We start from the raw sequence: 14,179 nt of genomic DNA on the forward strand, positions 1-14,179 counted from the left end.
GCCCACGGACCCATCCATATTCACGACGCACACTTCCTCCCGGCACACACAACTGACAGCGGACGTGATAGGCCGTCAGATAAAGAGGTTATTATATCTGAACAATTGGAATTGCCTTCACCTAGCACACCAGCTGAAAAAGACGACTCAAACGGGCTGGATAATCAAGGGGACGAGGTTTCAGCGAATTGTTACAATGAACTGACGACTAAGAATAACAAAGTTATTGGGGCTAATTGTTCTAATCTTGGGTGCTCTTGGATGACAACTGACAACACAACCTCCTCATTTCATATTTCACCTGAGATTCTGATTTTCTTGTCAAAAGTTAACGAAAGCAAGAAAAGAGCGAGACTGAAAAGGGGGAACAACGTTGTTTTAACTGATTCGCCGTACAAAAAAAGAGTTAAAAGTCATTAATGGGAGAAATAGAAAAAAGAACATTGACAAAGAAGAAAGAGCAAACAGAAAACTTTCTGCGAAAGAGAATAAAATTAAGAACTCAAAAAAGAGAGAAAGATTCTGAAGGTAAATGGAAAAAAGGAGAGAGAATACAATACTAACGAGAGTGATTATGAGGAAAGTTCTGACTGTCAATGTGTATATTGTGGTGGGTTATATTCAAAATCAGTTGGAAGTTGGGTCGCTTGTTCCACCTGCAAAAAACTGACACACGATTCTTGTGCAGGAATAGATAGCGAAGATGATGAGTGTCTCCCCGTGTGTGAATTTTGTAAACAGCCTCAAGAAAAGGATACGATTCATGAAAACTGTAGTTTGACATTAATACTCACTTTAAACTAAAAAAAATAACGAGCAAGCCAATATTTTCTGCATTTCGGATAATTTTATACGTTTTTGTAATCACTTGTATTTACCACCCCATTGTGACGCGTGGAAATGTTATAAATTTCTGTTTTTGAGTGAGAAAATATTGTTGTTTTATTTTATGGCAATGTTCTTGTATTTTTGTGATTAATACATCATAATGTGTTCATATAAAAATTTGTAACTCTCTTATTTATCAATTTTGTACATTTAATCAAAGTTTTCAACTGTGTACCCCATTATACCTTGGATTCCCCAACGTGTCGGATAAGAAAGATAAAAATACAATCACTACTCGTTTCTTCAACGACAATTTAAGCTGTGTTCTGTGGTTCCTCCCAGAGTTCATCACGATATATTCCGAAAAAAATCATAGTTAACGAACATTATAAATTGCTCTAGAAACGAAGGCAATCGCAGTTAACATTTAATAAGGCCACTGGTATCCTTCGAAATGCAACTAATCAACGTCATGCAGAACGTCGTGGGTCACAGCGGATGGGTGGAATCGAAATATGACATTTACCCACGATCGCTTCTTTTTGTCAATTTGTGCCATTAATTTCTCTGCTCCCTAATCTGATTTCGTATCTCCCCATCAGCTATTCGATCAAAACTTTTTTAGCATTCTTCTACACCACCACATTTCGGAAGTTTCTAGTCGTCTCCTGTTTGGGGAACCAGGCATGTTAACTACTGATTCGCAATATATTTATTCCGAAAGGCAAAAGGAACCCCGAAAACAATGAAAATAATTTTGTTTATTGGTGATTGTACCAGTTTTATTTACACTTAGTGTGAATATGAAAGTATTTTAGTCCAAATCCGTATTTGAAGGTTCTAAATGTCGGTTTAAATGGCAGCTTGCTATGTAAGACATGCCCACTTGTTTCTCTGTGCCATCTCTTCTTTGAGATGATAAGCCTAGGGACATTTTACCCGTAGCTTTGAGCTTTCACCTATTGAATACATTTTTTCTTGTCTCGTAGTCAGTTGTTTGCTAGAGTAATAACGTTTCTGAACAAAACAAATGCCAAGATCTACCCACAAAGTTTTCGAGAGAAGTTCTAGAAGACTTGCAAGAAATAAAAAAGTAAATATCATGAAACAAATGATATGTTTATGTACAGCATGCGTACTATTGGAAAGTGAAAGAAACTATGAATTTAAATGAGTGCATGTACGACGGTAAGTGCAAAACAACTTTAAATTTTCCGTAACTTTTCTAACTAAATGTACCTTTCCTCTCAAACCATTTATCCCAGAACCATGGAATTCTAACGACCAGTTTTCTTACTCGAGGGCATGAAGAGTCGAGGGATATGAAAGGGAAGCAGTGGTTGGGAAGAGAGTGAGACAGGGTTGTAGCCTATCCCCGATGTTATTCAATCTGTTTGCTGAGCAAGCAGTAAAGGAAACAAAAGAAAACTTCGGAGTAGGAATTAAAAACCATGGAGAAATTGTATTATAATGAACACTATGGTCTTTTAATTTTTGAAATTTGCCCGCAAAACCTGTCTTTCAAAATTTTTCTAAAAATTTCACTATTAATATATTATTCATGAAAAATTGTCAGCTTGTTGGAAAATAGTGGAAATACATGTAAGAAATGTTTTGTGTTTTACCGTTAATATAACACAACTTAGGATAAGGGTCATATAAATAGATCAGTTAACATGGTGGAGATGGAAGATACGTTCTCCCCGTGAATATTGTGTTTAAAAACAAATGAATATTTTCAAATCAACAGCTCATTTCATGAAGTCATAACTAGAAGTGAATAATCTCCACAAAAATTGGTAAGTTAATTACTTTGGTGCAAGAAAGTCTCCATCATTAAGGAGAACGATGTTTTCAATAACTTGCCGGCAGCCATAAAAAGCTTTACTACTGACAGATTTCAGTTTACGAGGAGCCTAAAGGATTTCTTGCTAACCATCTCTTCCGACACCATTAATGAATTGAATTACTTAGTAGAACAAGCGCGCGCGCGCGATTGAGAGTGTGTGTGTGTGTGTGTGTGTGTGTGTGTGTGTGTGTGTGTGTGTGTGTGTGTGTGTGTGTGTGAGAGGGAGAGGGAGAGAGAGAGAGAGAGAGAGAGAGAGAGAGAGAGAGAGAGAGAGAGAGAGAGAGAGAGAGAGAGAGAGAGAGGGGGGGGGGGGGTCAAATAATACGTGTACTATCAGAAGTGTGACCAAATTTTCATTCCTCGTTCATGATCAGTCCATTTGCGGTCTGTAGATAATAAATTAGCATATTATTTTCCCATTGAGTATCTCCCCATTATGGATCAATTTCAATGGAAAGTACATATAATCTAACCCTCTTGTCTGCCCCACTTCTGTTGAAGGTTACACATGAGACAAATACTTTGTTGTTGTTGTTGTTGTTGTTGTTGTCTTCAGTCCACAAACTGGTTTGATGTAGCTCTCCATGCTACTGTATCGTGTGGAAGCTTCATCTCCCAGTACCAACTGCAACCTACATCCTTGTGAATCTGCTTAGTGTATTCATCTCCTGGTCTCCCTCCTCGATTTTTACCCTTCACGTTGCCCTCCAATATTAAATTGGTGATTCCTTAATGTCTCAGAACGTGTCCTACCATCCGACCCCATCTTCTAGTCAAGTTGTGCCACAAAGTTCTCTTCTCCAGTATCCTATTCAATACCTCCACATTAGTTATGTGATCTACCCATCTAATCTTCAGCATTCTTCTGTAGCACCACATTTCGAAAGCTTCTATTCTCTTCTTGTTCAAACTATTTATTGTCCATTATTGACTTCCATACGTGGCTACACTCCATACAAATACTCGGAGAAAAGACTTCCTGATACCTAAAGCTATACTCGATGTTAACAAATTTTTCTTCTTTAGAAACACTTTTCTTACCATTGACAGTCGACATTTTAAATCACTCCTAATGCGTACTCCCAGATAATTTATGGAATTAACTGCTTCCAGTTGCTGACCTGCTATTTTGTAGCTAAATGATAAGGGACCTATCGTTCTATGTATTCGCATCACATTACACTTGTCTACATTGAGATTCAATTGCCATTCCGTGCACCATGCGTAAATTCGCTGCAGATCCTCCTGCATATCAGTACAATTTTCCATTATTGCAACCTCTCGATACACCACAGCATCATCTGCAAAAAGCCTCAGAGACTTTCCGATGTCACTCACCAGGTCATTTATGAATATTGTGAATAGCAACGGCCCTATGACACTCCCGTGCGGCACACCTGAAATCACTCTTACTTCGGAAGACTTCTCTCCATTGAGAATGACATGCTGCGTTCTGTTATCTAGGAACTCCTCGATCCAAGCACACAACTGATCTGATAGTCCGTATGCTCCTACTTTGTTAATTAAACGACTGTGGGGTACTGTGTCAAACGCCTTGCGGAAGTCAAGAAACACGGCATCTACCTGTGAACCCGTGTCTAAGACCCTCTGAGTCTCGTGGACGAATAGCGCGAGCTGGGTTGCACACGGCCGTCTTTTTCGAAACCCATGCTGATTCCTACAGAGTAGATTTCTAGTCTCCAGAAAAGTCATTATACTCGAACATAATACGTGTTCCAAAATTCTACAACTAATCGACGTTAGAGATATAGGTCTATAGTTCTGCACATCTGTTCGACGTCCCTTATTGAAAACGGGGATGACCTGTGCCCTTTTCCAATCCTTTGGAACGCTTCGCTATTCTAGAGACCTACGGTACACCGCTGCAAGAAGGGGGGCAAGTTCCTTCGCGTACACTTTGTAAAACCGAACTGGTATCCCATCAGGACCAGCGGCCTTTCCTCTTTTGAGCGGTTTTAATTGTTTCTCTATTCCTCTGTCGTCTATTTCGATATCTACCATTTTGTCAACTATGCGACTTCAAGAGAAGGAAGCACAGTGCAGTCTTCCTCTGTGAAACAGCTTTGGAAGAAGACATTTAGTATTTCGGCCTTTAGTCTGTCATCCTCTGTTTCAGTACCATTTTGGCCACAGAGTGTCTGGACATTTTGTTTTGATCCACCTACCGCTTTGACATAGGACCAAAATTTCTTACGATTTTCTGCCAATTCAGTACATAGAACTTTACTTTCGAATTCACTGAAAGCCTCTCGCATAGCCCTCCTCACACTACATTTCGCTTCGCGTAATTTTTGTTTGTCTGCAAGGCTTTGGCTATGTTTATGTTTGCTGTGAAGTTCCCTTTGCTTCCGCAGCAGTTTTCTAACTCGGTTGTTGTACCACGGTGGCTCTTTTCCATTTCTTACGATCTTGCTTGGCACATACTCATCTAACGCATATTGTACGATGGTTTTGAACTTTGTCCACTGATCCTCAACACTATCTGTACTTGAGACAAAACTTTTGTGTTGAGCCGTCAGGTACTCTGTAATCTGCTTTTTGTCACTTTTGCTAAACAGAAAAATCTTATTACCTTTTTTAATATTTCTATTTACGGCTGAAATCGTCGTTGCAGTAACCGCTTTATGATCGCTGATTCCCTGTTCTGCATTAACTGATTCAAATAGTTCGGGTCTGTTTGTCACCAGAACGTCTAATATATTATCGCCACGAGTCGGTTCTCTGTTTAACTGCTCAAGGTAGTTTTCAGATAAAGCACTTAAAAATATTTCACTAGATTCTTTGTCCCTGACACCCGTTATGAACGTTTGAGTCTCCCAGTCTATATCCAGCAAATTAAAATCTCCACCCAGAACTATAACTTGGTGGGGAAATCTACTCGAAATATTTTCCAAATTATTCTTCTGGTGCTGAGCCACAACAGCTGCTGAGCCTGGGGGCCTATAGAGACATCCAATTACCATGTCTGAGCCTGCTTTAACCGTGACCTTCACCCAAATCATTTCACAATTAGAATCTCCGTCAATTTCCTTCGATACTATTGCACTTCTTATCGCTATAAACACGCCTCCCCCTTTACTGTCCAGCCTTTCTCTGCGATATACATTCTAATCGGAGTTTAGGATTTCATTACTGTTTACATGTGGTTTCAGCCAACTTTCTGTCCCTAGTACTATATGGGCGTTGTGACCGTTTATTAATGAGAGCAGTTCTGGGACCTTTCTATAGACGCTCCTGCAGTTTACTATTAGCACATTAATATTGTTATTCCCTGTCGCATTTTGCCTACTCCTGCCTTGCCGCGTCTCAGGAGGCGTCTTGTCGGGCCTAGGGAGGGAATTCTCTAACCTAATAAAAAGCCCATGTGCACTCCACACGTACTCCGCTACCCTCGTAGCCGCTTCCGGCGTGTAGTGCACGGCTGACCTATTCAGGGGGACCATACATTTCTCCACCCCATTGCGGAGGTCGAGAAATTTGCACCCCAGCTCTCCGAAGAATCGTCTGAGCCTCTGGTTTAAGCCTTCCACTCGGATCCCAACCAGAGGACCGCGATCGGTTCTGGGAACGATACTACAAATAGTTAGCTCTGATTCCACCCCGCGAGCGAGGCTTTCCGCCTTCACCAACTCCGCCAACCGCCTGTACGAACTGAGGATGACCTCTGAACCCAAACGGCAGGAGTCATTGGTGCCGACATCAGCAACAGTTTGCAGTCGGGTGCACCCAGTGCTCTCTATCGCCGCCGGTAGCGCCCCCTCCACATCTCGGATGAGACCCCCCGGCAAGCACACAGAGTGAACACTGGCCTTCTTCCCCGACCTTTCCGCTATTTCCCTAAGGGGCTCCATCACCAGCCTAACGTTGGAGCTCCCAATAACTAATAAACCCCTCCCCCCGTGTGCCTGCTCGGACCTTGCTGAAGGAGCAGCCACATGTCCATTCACAGGCAGAGCGGGCGATGCCACACGGCCAGCCTCCACATTGACCCTCCGCCTCGTGCGCCGCGAACGCCGCTGAACCCGCCACTCCCCTTGGGGAGAGGGTGGCCAGCCGCGCCCGGTACCCGCGAAGATGTCTCGACAGCAGGGACAGTGGGTGAAGCATCTAACACCTGGGGTGCACCATGCGACGCACTAGACTCCCCACTGCCGCTACACTCCGAGGCAGCAAAAGCAAAAACACACGGAAGAAGAAGTGACAAGTAAGAAAAATACAGTTAATACTTAAATTAAGGTAGCTCGCTGCACAGCAGACGTGAAGCAGACGGCGGTTAGGGCGACACATGAACTTACAACATAAAAGTAATAACAGATAAAAATACATGTTCATGAACCTGAGAGAAAATCAGTCCATAAGTTTAAGCAAACGCTATCAGCAGTACAATGAGAATCAGCTTAATTTTTCAATTAACTCCTCGACAGAATAGAAGGAGTGACCCATGAGGAAACACTCCAGTTTCGATTTGAAAGCGCGTGGATTACTGCTAAGATTTTTGAATTCGAGTGGCAGCTTATTGAAAATGGATGCAGCAGTATACTGCACACATTTTTGCACAAGAGTTAAGGAAGTCCGATCCAAATGGAGGTTTGATTTCTCCCGAGTATTAACCGAGTGAAAGCTGCTTATTGTTGGAAATAAACTAATATAGGTAACAAGAAACGACAATAAGGAATATACATATTGAGAGGCCAATGTCAAAATACCCAGACTCCCTGAACAGAGGTCGACAAGAGGTTCGTGAACTCACACCACTTTTTGCCCGAACCTCTCGTTTCTTAGCCAAAAATATCCTTCTAGAATGGGAAGAGTTACCCAAAAACATAATACCATACGACATAAGTGAATGGAAATAAGCAAAGTAGACTAATTTACTTGGCGAAGTATCACTCACTTTCGGTACCGTTCGAATAGTGAAAATGGCAGTATTAAGTCTTTGAACAAGATCCTGAACGTGGGCTTTCCACAACACCTTACTATTTATTTGAACACCTAGGAATTTGAACCGTTCAGTTTCACTAATCATATGCCTATGCTGTGATATTAAAACGTCAGGTTTTGTTGAATTGTGTGTTAGAAACTGTAAAAACTGAATCTTACTGTGATTTAACGTTAGTTTATTTTCTACAAGCCATGGACTGAGGTCATGTACTGCACTACTTGAAACGGAGTCAATGTTGCACACAACATCCTTTACTACCAAGCTAGTGTCATCAGCAAACAAAAATATTTTAGAGTTACCCGTAATACTTGAGGGCATATCATTTATATAAATAAGGAACTATAGCGGCCCCAACACTGATCCCTGAGGAACCCCCTCCCCCTTGACAGTACACCACTCAGATCCCCCATCACACTGTATTACGTTCCCCCATTCCTGTAGATCGTTCCCTAATGCTCTTCCTGAAACACTGTACAACTTCTGATTCTGTCAGTTCTTTCAGGTCCCATCTCCTTAAATTCCCACCTTTTTCCAGTTTCTTCAGTTTTAATCTACAGTTCATAATCAATATATTGTGATCAGAGTTCACATTTGCTCCTGGAAATGTCATACAATTTAAAATATGGTTCCTAAATCTCTGTCTTACTATTATATAATCTATATGAAATATTGCAGTATCTCCAGGTCTCTTCCACGTATACAACCTTCTTTCATGATTTTTGAACCAAGTGTTAGTTATGATTAAGTTATGCTCTGGGCAAAACCCTACCAGGCGGCTTCCTCTTTAATTTTTCTTCCATTTCCTACTGTCGAATTCCAGTCACCCATTAATATTAAATTTTCATCTCCCATCACTATCTGAATGATTTCTTTTATCTCATCACACATTCCATCAATTTCTTCATCATCTGAGGACTACTTTTACGACTTTGGTAGGCGTGGGATTCGTGGCTATCTTGGCCACAACAATGCGTTCACTATGCTGTATGTAGTAGCTTACCCGCATTCCTATTTTTATTAATTATTAGACCTACTCATGCATTAGCTTCATATTAGCCTTCGTAATACTTAAATCTATATCAGATGTTAACAATGACGCTGGTGGATGGACTATCACGAAATTACTGACCGTCGAGAATGTCACAAATATAACCGACAAGCTAATGGGCCCTTCACAGGAAAAGGTTTTTTGCCAGAAAACGGGGAAAACTGGAACCCAGCAAATGAGTAAAAAAGTGTATATTCACTAACAAAAAAAATAGTGTACGCACACAACTTACACAACAATAGTCTGGGATTACTCTATTACGTAATACAGTTTTTGTGATTGTATCTTGCAGCTTTAGTTATTTTTAATTAAAAGAGGCTTTAAAAGGACAGAAAGAACGTGTTGGACTACGCTAGAGATCGTTCTGTTAGCATAGTCTTTACTTTGTAATCACTTTCGTTGACTTCGGCAACTCTCAACAGAAATCTCCAACCTAACCGAGACTATGTGCTACGATACAGCCGAGATCATGACAAGAGAATGGGCTACATCACACTCGAAGTAAATGTATATAGGTAAGGATCCCCATGACCTGTATACGTCTGTTATAAAAAATCTCCAAGCCACTCTCCTCAAATAGACCGCAATCTTCTCTTGACCTTCAACTGTTACTATTTCAGAATTGAAAACCAGATTCAAAGAAAATTTGGCTACAAGGCACAAAACTAGAAAAATAAAAATAATAAAAGTGAGAACGTGAAACATGTTAGCAATAACCATAAACAGGAGATTTTACAGAAAATAAAATTGAGAAAGGAAATTATTAATATTATCGACCGTTTAGGAACTCTAGGCTACGAAAGGGATGAAAACACATATCGAATAAGTGGTGGAAGAGTTAGTGTGTTTTAAGATTAAATCCAAACAAGAATTAGAGAAAAACATATCGACGCAAGGCCTCTATTACGAAAAATTGCTAAATCTCGAGACAAATTGTGTCCTTCTGTATTTGATGAAATGTTTTGGCCCCTAGTACGGATGAAACAGTATCTGCAATATCAACAGGAACTTCGGACATGTGTTTCATATTTCATCCAAGCCTGCAGTCTATAAATATTTAAACAAAATACTATAACAAAATACCACTACAGGGGAATTACTTACGGAGTAGTTCTTGGTAAAGAAACACAGGACACAATTACGTATGTGGGCTTAATACGAACTACAACTGTGTTTATAAATCGCTATAGTTGCCTTGGACTAACGACGAGCGAATATCAATATAACCTGTACGCTTTTCAAAGCTGTTATCCATGAAAAAGCTAAACCACGTATCGCGAACAAAATACTATTTAACACCGAAACAATGATATTAGCTGACAATGGGCACAGACTTTAGTCAATGGGCACTGTTGAAAATTTGTGCCAGACCAGGATTAGCACCCGAGTCCCCTGGTTACTAGGGAGAGGCAATGATCACTGTGTCCGAATTACACAGTGGTCAACAGAATATCACGAACTGCCCGAGCATGCCGTTCGTTAGATCCAAATTCTCAATTTCTCCATAGACTGCTAATGCACTGCTCCTTGAACATAATCCTCCTCCCCTTAATTATACAGTACATGGCCAAAAAAACAGACACCGAATATATGCAAACTTGGCCTTACGAACATTGCAGACGTCGTCTATGTAACACACGTCAAACTTCAAAGAATTTACCAATTCGTTGCATTGTTTACTATAGACCACAAATCAAGTAACGTAAAAAAAGCACTGCGTCTATTGAGCTCATGATTCAGAGTTAAAAAAAACTAATAAGTCGCCTACATATTACAGTTGCTGCCAAAAGAGGAGAACCATTATTTTCCCACAAAAGGAAATATAGTTAAAATGACGCTTCTATTTCGGTTAGTTTATGCGGTTACTAAAATTTGCCGTGAAAGTTACATAGTGGACTCTACCCTCCCCCCACCAGAAACGTAGTTATCGTGTCTGTTGTGAGACTTTTGTACACAGTTAGAGAAAGTGTGTTAAATGTGGCGCGGACGGAAACACTAGGCTACGCTACAGGGCAATCTGTTCGCAAAACGTTTAGTCGGCATTCATAATCGTTGGCGTAAACAACTCTCAATCAAATTACCACCTTCCAACCTAACTTAGATCTCGGTCTACACTACCAATCGGCCTGTCATCACAACCAAATATTCATTGTGTGGGGGTGGGGGGATTTCCTGTATCTCTAGGAAAAACTGTCAGTTTTGTCAGACTCAACAGCAAGATTTACCAATGGTAAACACTTTTTAGACGGCTCGTAATTTTAGAATAGTCCTCTTCGTCTTACTTGGCATAAATTGTTCGCTGGCGTCCCAGCAGCTAGCTCCCTCAGTGTCTGCTTCTGCCATCGCACCACGCCAGTCTGCTGTTGTCCTAGCAGACCGAACGCACCGCACATCCGACACCTTCGGAACCACTCACTGGCCAGTTAGCAACTGAGCGGAACACTGTTTACATCGTGAAAGGAAAACTATGCAAAGATGTACACTTAAATGGCACGACTGAGTAGCACACACACACAGTAATATCTGAGGAATGTCCTTCGACACGCGCAGAACGAAAGTCTTCTCGCGAACGTACAGCGTCTCTGAAAAAAAATCTAGTGACTATATTCCGGCGTTACAGCCAGGTTCTCATGCAAATGAGCAAAAAAGGGTAAATTTGAAATTTTTTTTGAGACAATGAAAATACATTCGAACGATCTGTTTGGGAATTACGAGTGACAATACTATGAGCTTAATTTTAGATTTTCAATAAAAAATGGCGCCCGTAATTATGATTTGATCAAGGGCTTGCGAGACTGGAGTACGCAGAGTGCGTGCAGTGTGGCACCTCAGATGTTACCTGAATTAAAAATGGGTAACATCAGTTGATACTACATTATTTCTCTGAACTTGAAAATGGATAACATCAGTCGATAATACATAAAATTAATGGGAGCGCATACCTAACCGCAATGAAACAACCTTAAATTTAACGATACAGTGCTAATTCGAACTTTGAGTTCGATTTTTGAGGGGTTTGTTTCACTCCTTATGCCTACACAAAAATTAGTTAATATTAACAAATGTCATATTATAGCTATAAGTTCCTAAGAAAAGTGTTTACTTTTAGGGGTCAGAGGTAGAAGTTAAGAGATCGAACCACTTTTAATTTATGCTGCATGCCGTTCTGAGAAAATCGTTACTCGAAAAAAAAAGTGTTCAAAGTTTAGGGAAAACATTTAGTTATATTATTACTTCGATTTGCATGAACTGAGTGTTACACATATATTCTTAATGTCGCTGAAAACGAATCTGAAGTCAGATTTTCAATATTCAAAACAGCTAATCCAATACGGAGGGCAAACGATTATGTTTTGACCAATTTTTACCAAAAATGTATTTTCGTTATTTACGTTTAGTCTGCAATTCAAGGAGTATTTATCAGCCCTTCCTCTACCTCTGATTGTTCCTAGACAGCAACTTCCTGTTCTTCTTGGCAGGAAAAGCCGATCTGTCTAAGCTGGATATGCAGCACTCGGCAGCCTGCACTTGATATTCGTCCGTATTTTCGGTGAGTATGTTTGCATGCATTCTGCAGTATGAATCCTTTTGAGCACGTGCGACACGGGACGAGTTATCATCTACATCTATATGGATACCCTGCAAAACACATTTAAGTGCCTGGCAAAGGGTTCATCGAATCACCTACACAACTGATAATTAATTGAAACCCTCAGCTGCCGACAGGTGTTGTTGATATACCTCGATGGGGACAGCTGAAAAGTGTGCCGCTACTGGGACTCGAACCCAGGATCTCCTGCTTACAAGGCAGACGCTCAATCCATCTGAGCTATCGAGGGCACAAATGAACAGCACGACTGCAGGAATTTATCCCTCGCACGCTTCCCGTGAGACTCACACCCCGAACCGCCCACAATCCGCATACGTAATGTACTTAATAGGTATTTGTCCATCCACTCATTACTGGCTCACACTAAGGTGACGATTCCCGTAAGATTTCCGGTAGCCTGTGCGCATTCGCACAGACGAAGGTCAATGGCTGGGTGACGTTTAACCATAGATATGAAGATAGTAACTGTTCTCGAAAGAACAGGCGCCACTGACGACCGTGCAGCTCTTCTAGAATACATGATAGACCGGCCGATGTGGCCGAGCGGTTGTAGGCACTTCAGTCGGGAGCCACGCGACCGCTACGGTCGCAGGTTCAAATCCTGCCTCGAGCATGGATGTGTGTGATGTCCTTAATTTAGTTACGTTTAAGTCGTTCTAAGTTCTAGGAAACTGATGACCTCAGATGTTAAGTCCCAAAGTGCTCAGAGCCATTTGAACCATCAGTCCGTATGTTTGCACACTACTTACAGTAACTTATGCTAAGGACAACACACACACAACCATGCCCGAGGGAGGACTCGAACCTCCAACGGGGGGAGCCGCGCGAACCGTGACAAGGCGTTGGACACATGGCGGGTACCCCGCGCGGCTCATGGCAGCCGTGACACTGCTTCAAACAATGGACTGTAGAAACTTTTGTAAAGCACGGATTAAAAAAAAAAACCTTTCCGTTCCAGGAGTCTAGACAAGTACACCTTTAAAAAATGCAACTACAAAGAAATTGAATTTTCGAACGGGGCAGGGCTTAAAACTTTGAAGAGTTAAATTTTAATGGCCGTTCTCTTGTATGCAAATAGTTTCACAGTAGAAATTTCTCTAGTTTTATTTATTTATTTATTTTTTGCTGTAGGTAAAGAAGGATAGGATTCTGAGAAGGGGGAAGGGGGGGGGGGGAGGAATCTCGCCTCTCCCACCTTGGAATTCTCAGTACAGAATTTTTATTCATTACGAGATTTTCAGCCACTTGCAGAAGTGATTTCGCGTGATTCTGCAAAACTTTTCCTTTAGCCAATCGTTGCAACTATAGGATTCCGTTCCTGCTGCATGACATGTCTCGGAACTTAAACTGACCAACTTATTTGCATAAATAGCTAGCTTATCATCCGCTTCTTTACTTACTTAGACCGTTCATGGTCTGCAAAGCATTTTTTCTTTAATCGTTTTTTTTATGTCTTTTATAAACTGCAACACTTTCTAAACTTTTCTAAACTTAACGCCGTTGAAGCATGGTCTTTTGCTGAATGACCAAAAAGCAATGCTGACAGCTGGGGTCCAAGGTTTTTGTTAATCAAGCCGTTTGTATTCTTGTTTGTATAACGCATATTTCTTTATATCTAATTGAGAAGTGAAATACCGGTTTTCGTAGATGCAGATTTAAAATATTTTAATATAACGCAATAAATATTTCATTAAAATTTTCATCCCCTTATGCTCGAAGTTAAAAACCAGTGAAACACGTAGTTTTTAAAAATTGTAACAGATTAGCCGAATACGAATTGTCAGATATGCTTTCATAATGCTTTCATAATGAACCAATTTCAGAAACGTGGAGCCGGATCTGGGGGTGAATTTCCTTCTCTCCGAGACACCCGGCTTCTTC

At 40.9% G+C, this 14,179-nt stretch overlaps 1 non-coding gene across 1 annotated transcript; it reads right to left on the reverse strand.

Moving 5' to 3' along the window:
- Window positions 1–12,453: 12,453 nt before the first annotated feature.
- On the reverse strand, window positions 12,454–12,528 carry Trnat-ugu (transfer RNA threonine (anticodon UGU)). The gene has a single exon. It is a non-coding gene; the product is annotated as a tRNA-Thr (tRNA).
- Between the last annotated feature and the right edge of the window lie 1,651 nt (window positions 12,529–14,179).

The sequence above is a fragment of the Schistocerca gregaria genome, unplaced genomic scaffold (assembly GCF_023897955.1).
Source record: "Schistocerca gregaria isolate iqSchGreg1 unplaced genomic scaffold, iqSchGreg1.2 ptg000371l, whole genome shotgun sequence".
Taxonomy (NCBI): domain Eukaryota; kingdom Metazoa; phylum Arthropoda; class Insecta; order Orthoptera; family Acrididae; genus Schistocerca; species Schistocerca gregaria.